The sequence below is a fragment of the Crinia signifera genome, chromosome 11 (assembly GCF_055691185.1).
Source record: "Crinia signifera chromosome 11, ASM5569118v1, whole genome shotgun sequence".
NCBI classification, from domain to species: Eukaryota; Metazoa; Chordata; class Amphibia; order Anura; family Myobatrachidae; genus Crinia; species Crinia signifera.
Window position 1 is genome coordinate 64,988,178 of NC_139227.1, and position 12,054 is coordinate 65,000,231.

Below are 12,054 nucleotides of genomic sequence, written 5' to 3' on the forward strand. Positions count from 1 at the left end.
ATGGTAAAATGTTTCCCCACCTCATGTACTCCAAGCCTTATATCCATATTGATATAGTGCCCAATCCGGAGAAAGTTTAAGCTTATGCATTCTTGTTTGTGATTTTAGCTGTGCCAAATAAACCCCCATGAAATTAGGCAAGACGTCAACAACACAACAATTACTGTTAGATTAGTAAAATCACAGATCCTGTGAACATTTAATGGAATGTTTGGAAAAATGTTAAAAAAATGATTAAATAAAAAAATACATCTGACAATTTGATACTTGTGTAGTTTCACAGCGGCACTGCCCGCGGATTGCATGCACGATTTGCATTCGATGCAATTTAGTACACCACCACTATCCATGTCAGCCCGAACCGTGGTGAGCCCCGCGAGGGGACGCGGTGCACGTCCTCCTGACCTATTCATACCCCACTATCCATGTCAGCATGGAGTTGATTTTATAAAGTGTGGCGAGCGCAGCAAGCCACCGAGCCCAAAGCGTGGTGAGCCCCGCGAGGTCATGCGGAAAACGAGCCCGAAGCATGGACGAGTGGACGCTTGACGTGTATTCCACAGGCCCTCGCCACGCTTCGGGCTCATTTTCCGCTGCGCTTGCCATGCTTCGGGCTCGGTGCGCTTGCCACACTTTATAGCCGACGTGGATAGTGGGGGTATGAACAGGTCGGGAGGATGCGTACCGCTGTGCTCGCCATGCTTCGGGATGATGTGGATAGTGGGGGTGTGCTAAATCGTATCGCATGCGATGTGATCCGCGTGCAGTGCCGCCGTGAAACTACATAAGTAGCGACAATTTAAAAACCTCATTTGAAAAACAAAAACATTATTCTTACAGCTTGGTCATAAATATGTATTGTTATACACATTTCCATAATGGTATACTACCACCAATGACTTTGTCACTAACTAAATTGGAGTAAGATTTAAATAACTATGCCTGCGTATTAAAATGAAGGAACATTTTATTGCAAAACCTCTCTGTACATGATTATCAGAGTGAATTATCCACAATTAGCACTTTGACATCACTTGACTTTCGAGCCCTGGAAAAGGCAACATAGAGCTGTCCATGACTAAAGACTGGATAAAGTTGGGATATACCTACCACAGCCAAAGTCTGTCCTTGAGACTTGTTGATAGTCATGGAAAAGGCCAGCATGACCGGAAACTACCTCCTCTTCAGAATAAATGGAAGATCTGGATTTCTGGGTGCTAATATAATTCGAGGAATAAATACACAGTCTCCGTTGGCTGAACCAATGAGGACTTTGGCATGCAGCAAATTTGGTTTCAAATCCATCACTTAAAGTCTGGTTCCATTGCACAGGCCTAATTTGGTGTTCAGGTTTCTAATAATATTATTGCACCAACGTTAAGGTTCAGCTTGTGGGGAGGACCGCCTGATGGATGAAGGTCATTTAGAAACTCTATAGGATAGTTAAGTCGATATTTTTCGGTTTCAGCCCCAAGTGAGTCCACACTAAAGTATGTAACCGTTGTTCCTTCAAGAATGAGTAAAATGTGCTCATTGATATGGAAGACATGTTCATTTTTGGGAGCCAATATTGCTGAATTTGCAAATTCATTTATACTTTCAGATGTAAGGCATTCACTAAAGAGGTCTCTTACTAAGCACTGCGAGGTGGTATCAGAGGCCAGGCGGTTTTGAAGAATTTCGATCAAATCCTCTGAAAAACCATCAGTGTTTGTCAAAATTCCATTACCGACTTCAATAAGCCAATCGCTGTAGGGTATATCTATTCGGATCTTTGTTTGGTTGATCATTTAAGGAATGAAAACTTGTCCCAATGTGGAAAGAACTTGATAGACGACTCCACAACTGCAGCCCTTGGTGCGTGGGAAACAAAGAATCTGCCTAAAATCCTCTCCTAAGAGCAAGCACTTTCCTCCAAATGGAATCTCGTTTTGTAAAACTTCTCTAAGCAATTTATCAATCGCATCAATGGCATGACTTGTAGCCACTGTTGCTTCGTCAATAATCAACATCTTTGCTTTATGCCATGGGTCTTCAACCTGTGGCCCTCCAGATGTTGTGAAACTACATGTTCCGACATGCATTGCCACATTTTTTCCTATGAGAGCATGCCAAAACTGTCAAGGCATGCTGGGACATGTAGTTCTACAACATCTGGAGGGCCACAGGTTGAAGACATGTGCTTTATGCAATTGAGCTGCATTTATAGATGTTGTGCGCATGTTGGAAATTGCATTATCAAGCAATGGCACTGGTAATTTGTACAGGGAGTAATAAGTTCGGCCACCTGGCAAAAGATTTGCATCAATGCCTGTTGATGCCAAAGAAAGGTTTTTCTGCTACCTCCAGGTAAGTTCAAGAAAAAACACTTTGGCCTTAGTACGAGGTCTTCAATAGCATCAATGATTTTATTAAATACCTATTATTCGCACACTGCTTACACTGTTCCTCTCAGCAGAGATGTCTATGTGTAAAGTGTTCACACATGTCTTGCTTGAATGTAGTCCACACCTGGAGCAGATTGGCAGGGTTTCCGTCACAACAGATCAAGGCAAAAGACTTCTGAGTTGAGGGGGCATTTTAAATTAAGCATATTCCAATAGCGTGTCGTGTCACACATTGTCATCCTCAAGTAGGCCTCATAATGGAGCAGCTTCTTTGAAAGTTTAATTAACTGTTTTTAGATTGTTAATGACGATAAAATATGACCAAAGAAACAATAAGTGAAAAGCGCAGGTTACGTATTATGTCCGTAACCAGCGTACCCTTTATACCTAGCTACGTGCGAACAAAACGTAGCGCAGCGTAGCGTACCTTTATTGTGTATTGTACACCAAAGAACCAGTACTATATTAAGAGATTCTTTCACAGTACTTAGACTCTAATCTGCGAATATGCCTTTAAGGACAGTGTTCGTAATATACCTTATCGCTATGTGCGAATAAACAGACACGACCACTTAATAGAAGTAAGGAGATAGGAACTCCGCAAAAAGCTGTATTTAAGTCCCTAACGTACAACAGGGGGTTACAGGAATAGAAAATACAGGTATAACAGGTAATACAATAGACTATCAATACAATATATTAATCAGGCTCTACTCGGGGAAGAAAAACAGATACAGGATACAATCAGCCAACAATACAATAAGTATAAGTACAGTGAATGCAACCGTTTACCGTCTCCTCATCAAATATGCGCAGCGCAGTCCGGTCAGAGCTCGCTATCGTTCAGGGTTGAACTATAGCCCGGTCGAAGGTCAGGGAAAGGAAGATGTGCCGAAGTGACCAAGGCCGCCCTGGGTCACCTATCTTATAGGGTCAGAAGGGGGAGGTCAAAGGCCATTCCTATTGGTCGGGGGTCGTATGTCAGGTTCTCTGTGATTGGGGGGTAACATGATGCACCTGGTTTGAATGGGTGCAGGGGAGTGAACTTTTGGAGTTCTTTGTTTGTTGGTTTCGTCGTCAGGGGTTGTAAAAGCAGTAGAAACCAGTTACATCTGGATTCCTTTGTTATACCTTTTTCAACAGAAACTGTCCTGGGAATATGTCCATAACTATCGGGCCGTGTATATTGCGAAATATTCGCAATGACCGGAATACTGCGCATAAGATACGGAACGGAACGGTACTAAACACTATACAGACAGATGTATGCAATGCTAACTAAGCTATGTGTGGCGTTCTAAACCTTTAACTATATTTTATTTAGTGTCAGTATGTTCTTATGAATTTATGTGTAATAGTATGGCTACGCTTCTGGTCCACTTTGTCACACAGACTCGGGTATGGAAACTTTATTAGCGCAACTCTGCGAACCAAAATGGCGGCCATACTATCCTAAAATGGCGTATGCAACTCGACTTTCACAGTCCACCCTTTAACAGTAAATATAAAACTGTTACAATACAAAACATTTTAAACAACAATACAGAAATTCATAATCCTAACAGAGAAATTAGGATCCGTGAATTGAACATATAAGGGGAGTAAACCATCTGCTCTTGGCCGATCCGGGATCATGGATAAACGATGGGCCGCATTTATCGAACAATCTACTCAGGGTCACGAAGGATAATATACAATTTTTGGGATAAAAATAAAAACAGGGGTGGTTACAACATATACACGTTCACAAATATGGTTTCTTTAAAGGGAGGTGGTTTCGATTCTAGGGTCATATACCAAACCCTGGTCTTCCTCTGCATCTCTCGTTCTTACACTTATGATTTCTGTACGTTTTGTCTTTCCCCGGGTCACCACCTTTAAACATTTGAACAATAGCACAAAGACTATGATGGCTCCACCGATACAGAGAAGGAGTTTTCCTATGCTAGCTATGATCCCTTGCGCCCATTCTCCTAAACCAGAGAACCAGTGCATGGGATTCAACCAGGAGGTCCATTCACTAACTTTGCTACCTATTTCTGCCAGGCTAATATTGTGTTCCCTTCTAAATTCCCATTTGAGCTGAAGAATCTCATCCATCCGATGATCAATGATTTCTTCTGGGTCTTCAGTATTGTTGGTGATATATGTACAACACTTCACCCCAAACTGTGTAGAGAGGGTGACACAATATCCTCCTGTCATAGCTGTCAGATAGTTCAACACCATCCGATGTTGGACTAGCTCTCTTTTATACGCTTGTAACTCCTTCCCAGTGTATCTAAAAGTGTCATCATAAATCTCAGTGATGTTATCTACCAAGCTGGCTAATGCTTGTATATATTTAAAATTTATGACTCCTCTGGCGGTATGGGTGATATCTAGTGCGATGAGGAGTTGGATACCGAACGACTCGTGTATCATTTCAGAAGCTAGGGGTTCTTTCTTAATTGTTAAATCCCTTTTGTGGATTTGATCATAGTGGGTATGAGTGTAAGGAGGAGGTATACCTCTGTGTATGCTCACCATCTCATCATGTGTGAGGGTCATCACTTCAGGTAACACTCTTCCTAGATAACAAATTCCAACGTAGTTCATGGAGAGCCATTTGTACGCCCTTCTACCACAAATATAATAAACATCGTCAGGGAGAAAGTAAGGGACAGAGTATTTCATGATCTTGTCACACATTATCCATAAGAACATTCCCGTCCCCTGCTCCCTGACTCGTTCCTCACATGTTTCTGGCTGTAGGGTCATATTACAGTAGCCGGCTGATACTCTGCCGGCCATCATTTTACTTTTCTTCACCGTGTAGACATATTTGTAGTGTCTCCCACTGGTTCGGATTTTTAACAATAATTCCTTATCTATAGGCTCTCCATCTGGACGCTGGGAGTAAGTTATTGTCTGGTTATGCCATGCCACTTCCCAAGTACCAATTGTTCTGGAACTGGAGAAGTTCATACATACCAGGGACTTGTCCACTTGGTATGGGTGTAATCTAAGACTAGGGGACCTGGTATACAGGTATCTCTTATCCAGTGGCCTCCCTTTATTTAATACACTTATCTCAGAAATATTAAGCGGGTATGGGACTAGGCCTACACTACTCCTTTTATGTAGCACTTGTGAACACACCCAGCATTCTGTTTGGTTTAAGACCTTACCCACTAGTGAGTGGTAATCACTCAAAGGATGTCGGCCTGTAGTTGCCTTACTTGTCGACTGACATCGCTGGATGCATTCTTCTTCCATTTTTGGTTGACAATATCTACAGACACAGTACTCACCAGACAATAACTCATCACATAGCCCTTGAACTACGTTTTCCTCATACCTTTTACCTTCTCCTGTCATGGGCAAAGTGTCAAGCTGGTTTAGGGATTCTACCTCACCCATATCTGGGTCCATTATTACACTGTCAGTACTCCGCTCCGATCGCTCTAGTATGTGGCAGCCACCGAGTATCCTTGGATGAAGAAGAGGAAACAGAAAGAAAACAAGGAAATAGATGCATAACTGTGAACCTGTTGCTTGGAGTCCTTCCATCATCTCTACCAGGGGACTTTTATTTGCTCTGCTCTTGGACCTTTGCGCACTCAGGTTGCTTGACCTTGGCTGCTTCTCAGTCTTCCCGGAACAATGCTTCTAGCGAGACTTCTTCTCTTTCGCTCTCTGCACACTGGGACTCTGGGTTACTGGCTTTCTTGCAGTGGGACGAATGTATCCAAGTCTCTCTCTCTGCGACTTTAATTGATGTAGTGCTGGTCAACAAAACTTGGTACGGTCCTTCCCAACGGTCTATCAAACAACCTGAGCGTAAAAAATTTCGGATCATAACAAAGTCTCCTGGTTTAAGATTATGACAATTCTCGGTAGGCATATCAGGGTTCAGTAAATTCAGCTGCTTTTGTTGTTTCCTTAGCTGTTTGTTTAGCTTTAGGATATACTGTACAGTTAGCTCATTGTTACATTTGAGATCATCCTGTGGGTCTATCATGATGTGTGGCTGCCGACCAAACAATATCTCGAAGGGGGACAAGTTGAGCGGAGCCCTGGGAGTGGTCCTAATGCTATACAGCACAATAGGCAATGCCTCTGGCCATAACAACCCTGTTTCAGCCATAACTTTACCCAATTTGTTCTTAATAGTACCATTCATTCTCTCAACTTTGGCGCTCGCCTGGGGACGATATGGAGTATGAAGTTTACTATTAATCCCCAGGAGTTTGCACATGATTTGGAAGACCTCTCCTGTGAAATGAGTGCCTCTGTCACTCTCAATGACCTTTGGGATACCATATCTACAGACAAACTCCTGACATATTTTCTTTGCTGTAAAGGTAGCAGTGTTGGAGGCAGCGGGGAAAGCCTCCACCCAGCTGGAAAACATGTCAACACAAACATACATATTTCAGGTTTCTACAGGGTGGTAACTGTATGAAGTCGATTTGTATTACCTGGAAGGGGCCTTCTGTAGGAGGGATGTGGGATGGCTCTGTTGGGATGGCTTTTCCAATGTTCTTCCTCAAACAGGTGAGGCATGACATTGCCACTCTACCTGCTTGAGAAGCGAACCCTGGTGCACACCAGTAGGCCTTTACCAGCTTGCACATACCTTCCTTCCCAAGATGTGTCAGCCCATGGGCCGCCTCGGCTAGACTAGGAAGGTATGCCCTGGGGGCCACTGGTTTCCCGTGTCCATATCTCCAAAGTCCGGTGGACTCTTGGCCACATCCCTTCGACTTCCATACTGCTCTTTCCTGTGGGGAACACAAATTCTGCATGTCTATCAGTTTGGATGTGGATACCATGTTCAGTGTACAAAGGTTTGTAGGATGGGTGACAATATTTACAGGGCATGCGGCCCTTTTCGCTGCCTCATCAGCGCGGCTGTTACCAAGTGACACCGGGTCCTTCTCTGATGTGTGAGCTTTGCACTTGATAACAGCCACTCTGTCTGGAAGCTGGATAGCTCCCAGAAGTCTCCTAATGTATGTCGCATGCGCCACTGGTGTGCCCGCCGCCATCATGAAATTTCAGAGGCGCCATAGGGCTCCAAAATCATGCACTACTCCGAAAGCATATCTGGAGTCGGTATATATGTTAACTGATTTTCCTTTGGCCAGTTCACATGCTCTGGTCAGTGCCACCAGTTCCGCTACTTGTGCTGAGTGAGGTGGTCCCAAGGGTTCAGCTTCCACAATACCTTCTCCATCTACTACCGCGTAGCCTGTGCACAGCTCTCCCGTCTCCGTCTGTCTATGACAGCTACCATCAGTGAATAAGGTTATGTCTACCTCACTTAATGGGCTGTCGCTTATGTCAGGACGTGCTGTAAAGGTCTGATTCAGATAGGTCATGCAATCATGCTTATCCTCACCATCACTAAACTCTGCTTTACCATTTTCAGCAACATTCCCATCACCCTCCACCCTTTGTGCCTTGGAGGGCACATGAGGGAGGAATGTGGCTGGGTTTAGTGTGTTGCATCTTTTAATGGTAATATTTACTGGGGCCATCAGCGCCAGTTCCCACTTGGTGAACCGTGCTGAGGACACATGACGTGTTTGGGCAGAATTTAGGAGGGCAGAGACAGCATGGGGAGCATGAACAGTTAAATCGTGTCCCAACACCACGTCCTCACTCTTGCTTACTAGTTGTGCTATTGCGGCCACACTTCGTAAGCAAGTTGGGAGTGAGCGTGCTACTGTGTCCAGCTGGCCACTGTAGTACGCTACTGGTCGGTTGGCATCACCATGTTTTTGGACAAGTACTCCTGCCGCACACCCAGCTGATTCCGTTCCGTACAGTTCAAAGGGTTTCCCATAATCTGGCATTCCCAGTGCTGGGGCCTTTGTTAGGCTCACCTTTAGTTCCTCGAAAGCCAGCTCAGATTCCTCAGTATGAGAGACCCGATCTGGCTTAGTTGAGGAAACCATCTCTTGTAGTGGTAATGCCAGAATAGAGAATCCTGGGATCCAATTGCGACAGTATCCACACATGCCTAGGAACGTACGGATCTGGTGCTGGGTCTGTGGCAGTACCATGTTTTGAATCGCTTGGATTCGGTCGTCGGTGAGGTGTCTCAGCCCTTGGGTAATAACTGTAGCTTATCCTTTGATACTTTATGTCCTGTCTCTGAGAGATGCATCAGCAGCTGTCTAGTGTCATCCACTGATGACTCCAGTGACTCAGAACACAACAATAAGTCATCGACATATTGTATTAGTATCGACCCACTCATGGGTTGAAAGGATTGCAAACAATCATGCAAGGCCTGGGAGAAGATGCTGGGGCTGTCTATGAATCCCTGGGGGAGTCGTGTCCAGGTATACTGTACTCCTCTGTAGGTAAAGGCGAACAGATACTGGCTGTTTGGGTGTAAAGGGACAGAGAAGAACGCTGAACACAAATCAATGACTGTGAAATGAGTACAGTGAGGTGGGATTTGCATTAGGATGACAGCTGGGTTTGTGTTGAGTTTTAAGAATCATATATCTCTCTTATCCCAATAATAATTATTGAGAGTGAAATATTATATAAACTATATTTATTATATCTTGTATTGATATAACATATATATTTGACATCTGCAATTATATTCTAATATACTTTACAATACAATATGCAGAGTACTACTCATAACCTGATTCCCAAAATATGAGAGTTCAAGACTTGTAATTCTAGCTCAGAAAGTCTGATATTTATTTACAGGCAAAACAAACCATTACAGAATACATTAACACAGTAATTGATGTATATGCTATTATATATATATTTATATACGCCTCCTTGCTTATATTACATAAAACGACATTAAACAATTGACAGACTTAGACTGCTACGATACTGACATAAAATGACATACTTACAAGTTACATGGGCATAGTGACCAGTGAATACCGATAGCTACCTGTGACCAACACTCCAGCCCATTCCTTCTCAGCCGTCCCTCTGATCTGAACTGACTACTAACTATCCATACCTCCCTTATATTACAGATTCATCCATTGAGTTTGCCTGTTCTCGGGGCATTATTGATATTCCCAGATGTCAAGTTTTATGGTTTTCCTGTTTGTTCAGATGTTCTAGGATGTGGGCATGGTGGGACCTTGTGTTTGATGGCATTTGACATTGTTTGTTCTCTTTGAAGTGCGCCTGGTTTATTCCACCTCTAGGGTGTGACTATAAACAGTTGTATCTTGTCCTGTAATATAACTAGACAATAGCAGGACATCTACAGTCTGTGCTAAATAGTATATCCTTAAATACCCGTTTGTCTTATTGTTCTGTTATTTGCATCCTGGGGTGTGAAGTACATTACTTTGTTTATACTTGGTTAATAAGTATTATGTAACTAGGGGAATCAACACATCTATCTCTGCTAATTAGCATGCCTTAGACATTTTGTCTCCTAAATAAATTCAGTTGCATTTGATATGTTGCAAAGTGGTCCTTCATATTCTTTAGTAAAACAAAAAGCTATACTACGATGTCTAAACATTAAACTCTGATATCCTAATTATTAAGCTATTCCTATTTTTATATACACATACATAATATATACTATGGTTAATAATCACATTACATTAATGGTGGTATAAAACAATATCTATATGCCTATATGGTAACATTTGGCACTACGGGGAATTGGCTCTCAACTACTTTGTTTACCCCTCTTAAATCCTGCACTAGTCTGTAGCCCCTCCCCCCGCTCTTTTTCACAGGAAAGATGGGACTATTGGCCGTGCTGGAAGTTCTAACTAGGATTTCCTGTTGGAGCAATCGTTGGATCACTGGGAATACTCCTAGCTCAACTTCAGGTTTTAAAGGGTATTGCGGTATTTTTGGGGCTATCCTGCCTTTTTTTAAGCGGATCTCTACTGGAGCTACATTTGCCATCAGCCCAGCATCCTGTCCATCTTTAGTCCAAAGGGAACCCGGTATTTGTGCTGTAATTTCAGCTACCCTAGATGGATTTGACTCTACAACAGTGGAATACAACATTAGTCTCTGAGGACTGTCCAGCATATCTTGCACTTCTTGTGTAAGATTTTTAGGAGTGTCCAGGAATACCCCATCGGGGGTGCAATAGATGACACATCCCATTTTACATAGTAAATCTCTACCCAGGAGGTTAGTCGGGGCCGCTGCAGCCAACAAGAAAGAATGTTTGGTATGCAGAGGCCCGATTGTAACCTCCGCTGGTTTCGTCAGTGGGTAATGTTGTATTTTTCCTGTTACCCCAATTGCTGCTACTGATTGGTTAGTGAAACCCAAGTGAAGAGGAGTGTTGAGAACAGATCTGGCCGCCCCTGTATCAACCAAGAAGGTTTGCCTTACTCCAGCTATATCAACCTTCACCTGAGGTTCCTCTCTAAGGTGTTGTGTTAGTCTAACTGGCTGTAGGCTACAGGTATGACCTGTTTCCTATTGGCTTACCTTGGTTGCCCTTAGTACAGTGTCAGCCATCAAATGGGGAGGAGGCATGTTGCGTGACCTGTCTGTCTCCTCCCATTGTCTAGGGGCTGGGTATCTCCGTGTCTCACCCTGGTGAGATTCCCATTCTCGCCTATGTGTTTTGTAATTCCTGGGGTTTCCTGACTTACATTGTGCCGCAATGTGTCCTTCCTTATTGCATTTGTAGCAAATAATGGGCTTTCTACTTGTGTCCCTGGTGTTTCGTTGATATGTAGTTTTATTTGGGGCATTTGTAAGAGCTTGGATGCTAACCATCATCAGTTTATCAGTTTGCAGTTCCCTGTGCTTCTTAATGTTACGGTCGTGGTCTACAGCAGATTCCCGTAGGGCATCTACTGTCATCCCACGCCAATTTGGAAAAGAAGTTTGGACTCTGGCTCTCAGGTTTTCTCTAAGCCCTTCCACCAGCACAGAGACAATCATCTCCCTCAGGTGGGTGTCGTCCTTAGGCTCGGAGACACCAGTGTATTTTGATACCGCCAGCAAACCCCGGTTGAAATATTCGCTAGCTGTTTCACCATCCTTTTGTTTGATAGTGAAAATCCTGCTATATTCCACTGCTGCAGGAAAATACACTCCCAACTGTACGTTGATCAGGCGTATATTTTCCTGGTTGATCTCATCATTTATCTCCCTGTCCACCTTCAATCCACTATCCTGAATGAATTTCGGGATGTCTATGTGAGTAGGGAGACAGGCCCTCAACATGATTCTCCAATCCTTGTTGGTGGGCTCATCAGAGTTTCCCAGATCCCTTACAAATTTCCGGCACAATGCCAGATCTTTCCTAGGATCAGGGAAATCTGTAATGATGGACCGCAGCTCTAACCGTGTCCATGGGTTTAGCATGGTCATCTTCCTGGTAGGTATTACACCCTCTCTGTCTGCCTTACCATAGGGAACCTCCAGTGTGCGCATAGGATATGTTTGTACCACATCCGCATTACTGGGACCTGCTTGGGAGTCGTCTGTGTCTGTGCTGTGTGGTGCTATCTTACCTGAGTCCATGACTATGCTGTTGGCATTAGCCGTCTCCTCTTCCTGTGCTGGAGCCCCAGCAGCAGGTTTTGCTGGTTCAGCCTTTCCTTCAATCATATTAATTGCATGGGAGACGGCTAGTGCCAACAGCTGCTCGTTTTCCTCTCGGGTTTCCTTATAAGGGGATAAAACAGGGTACAAG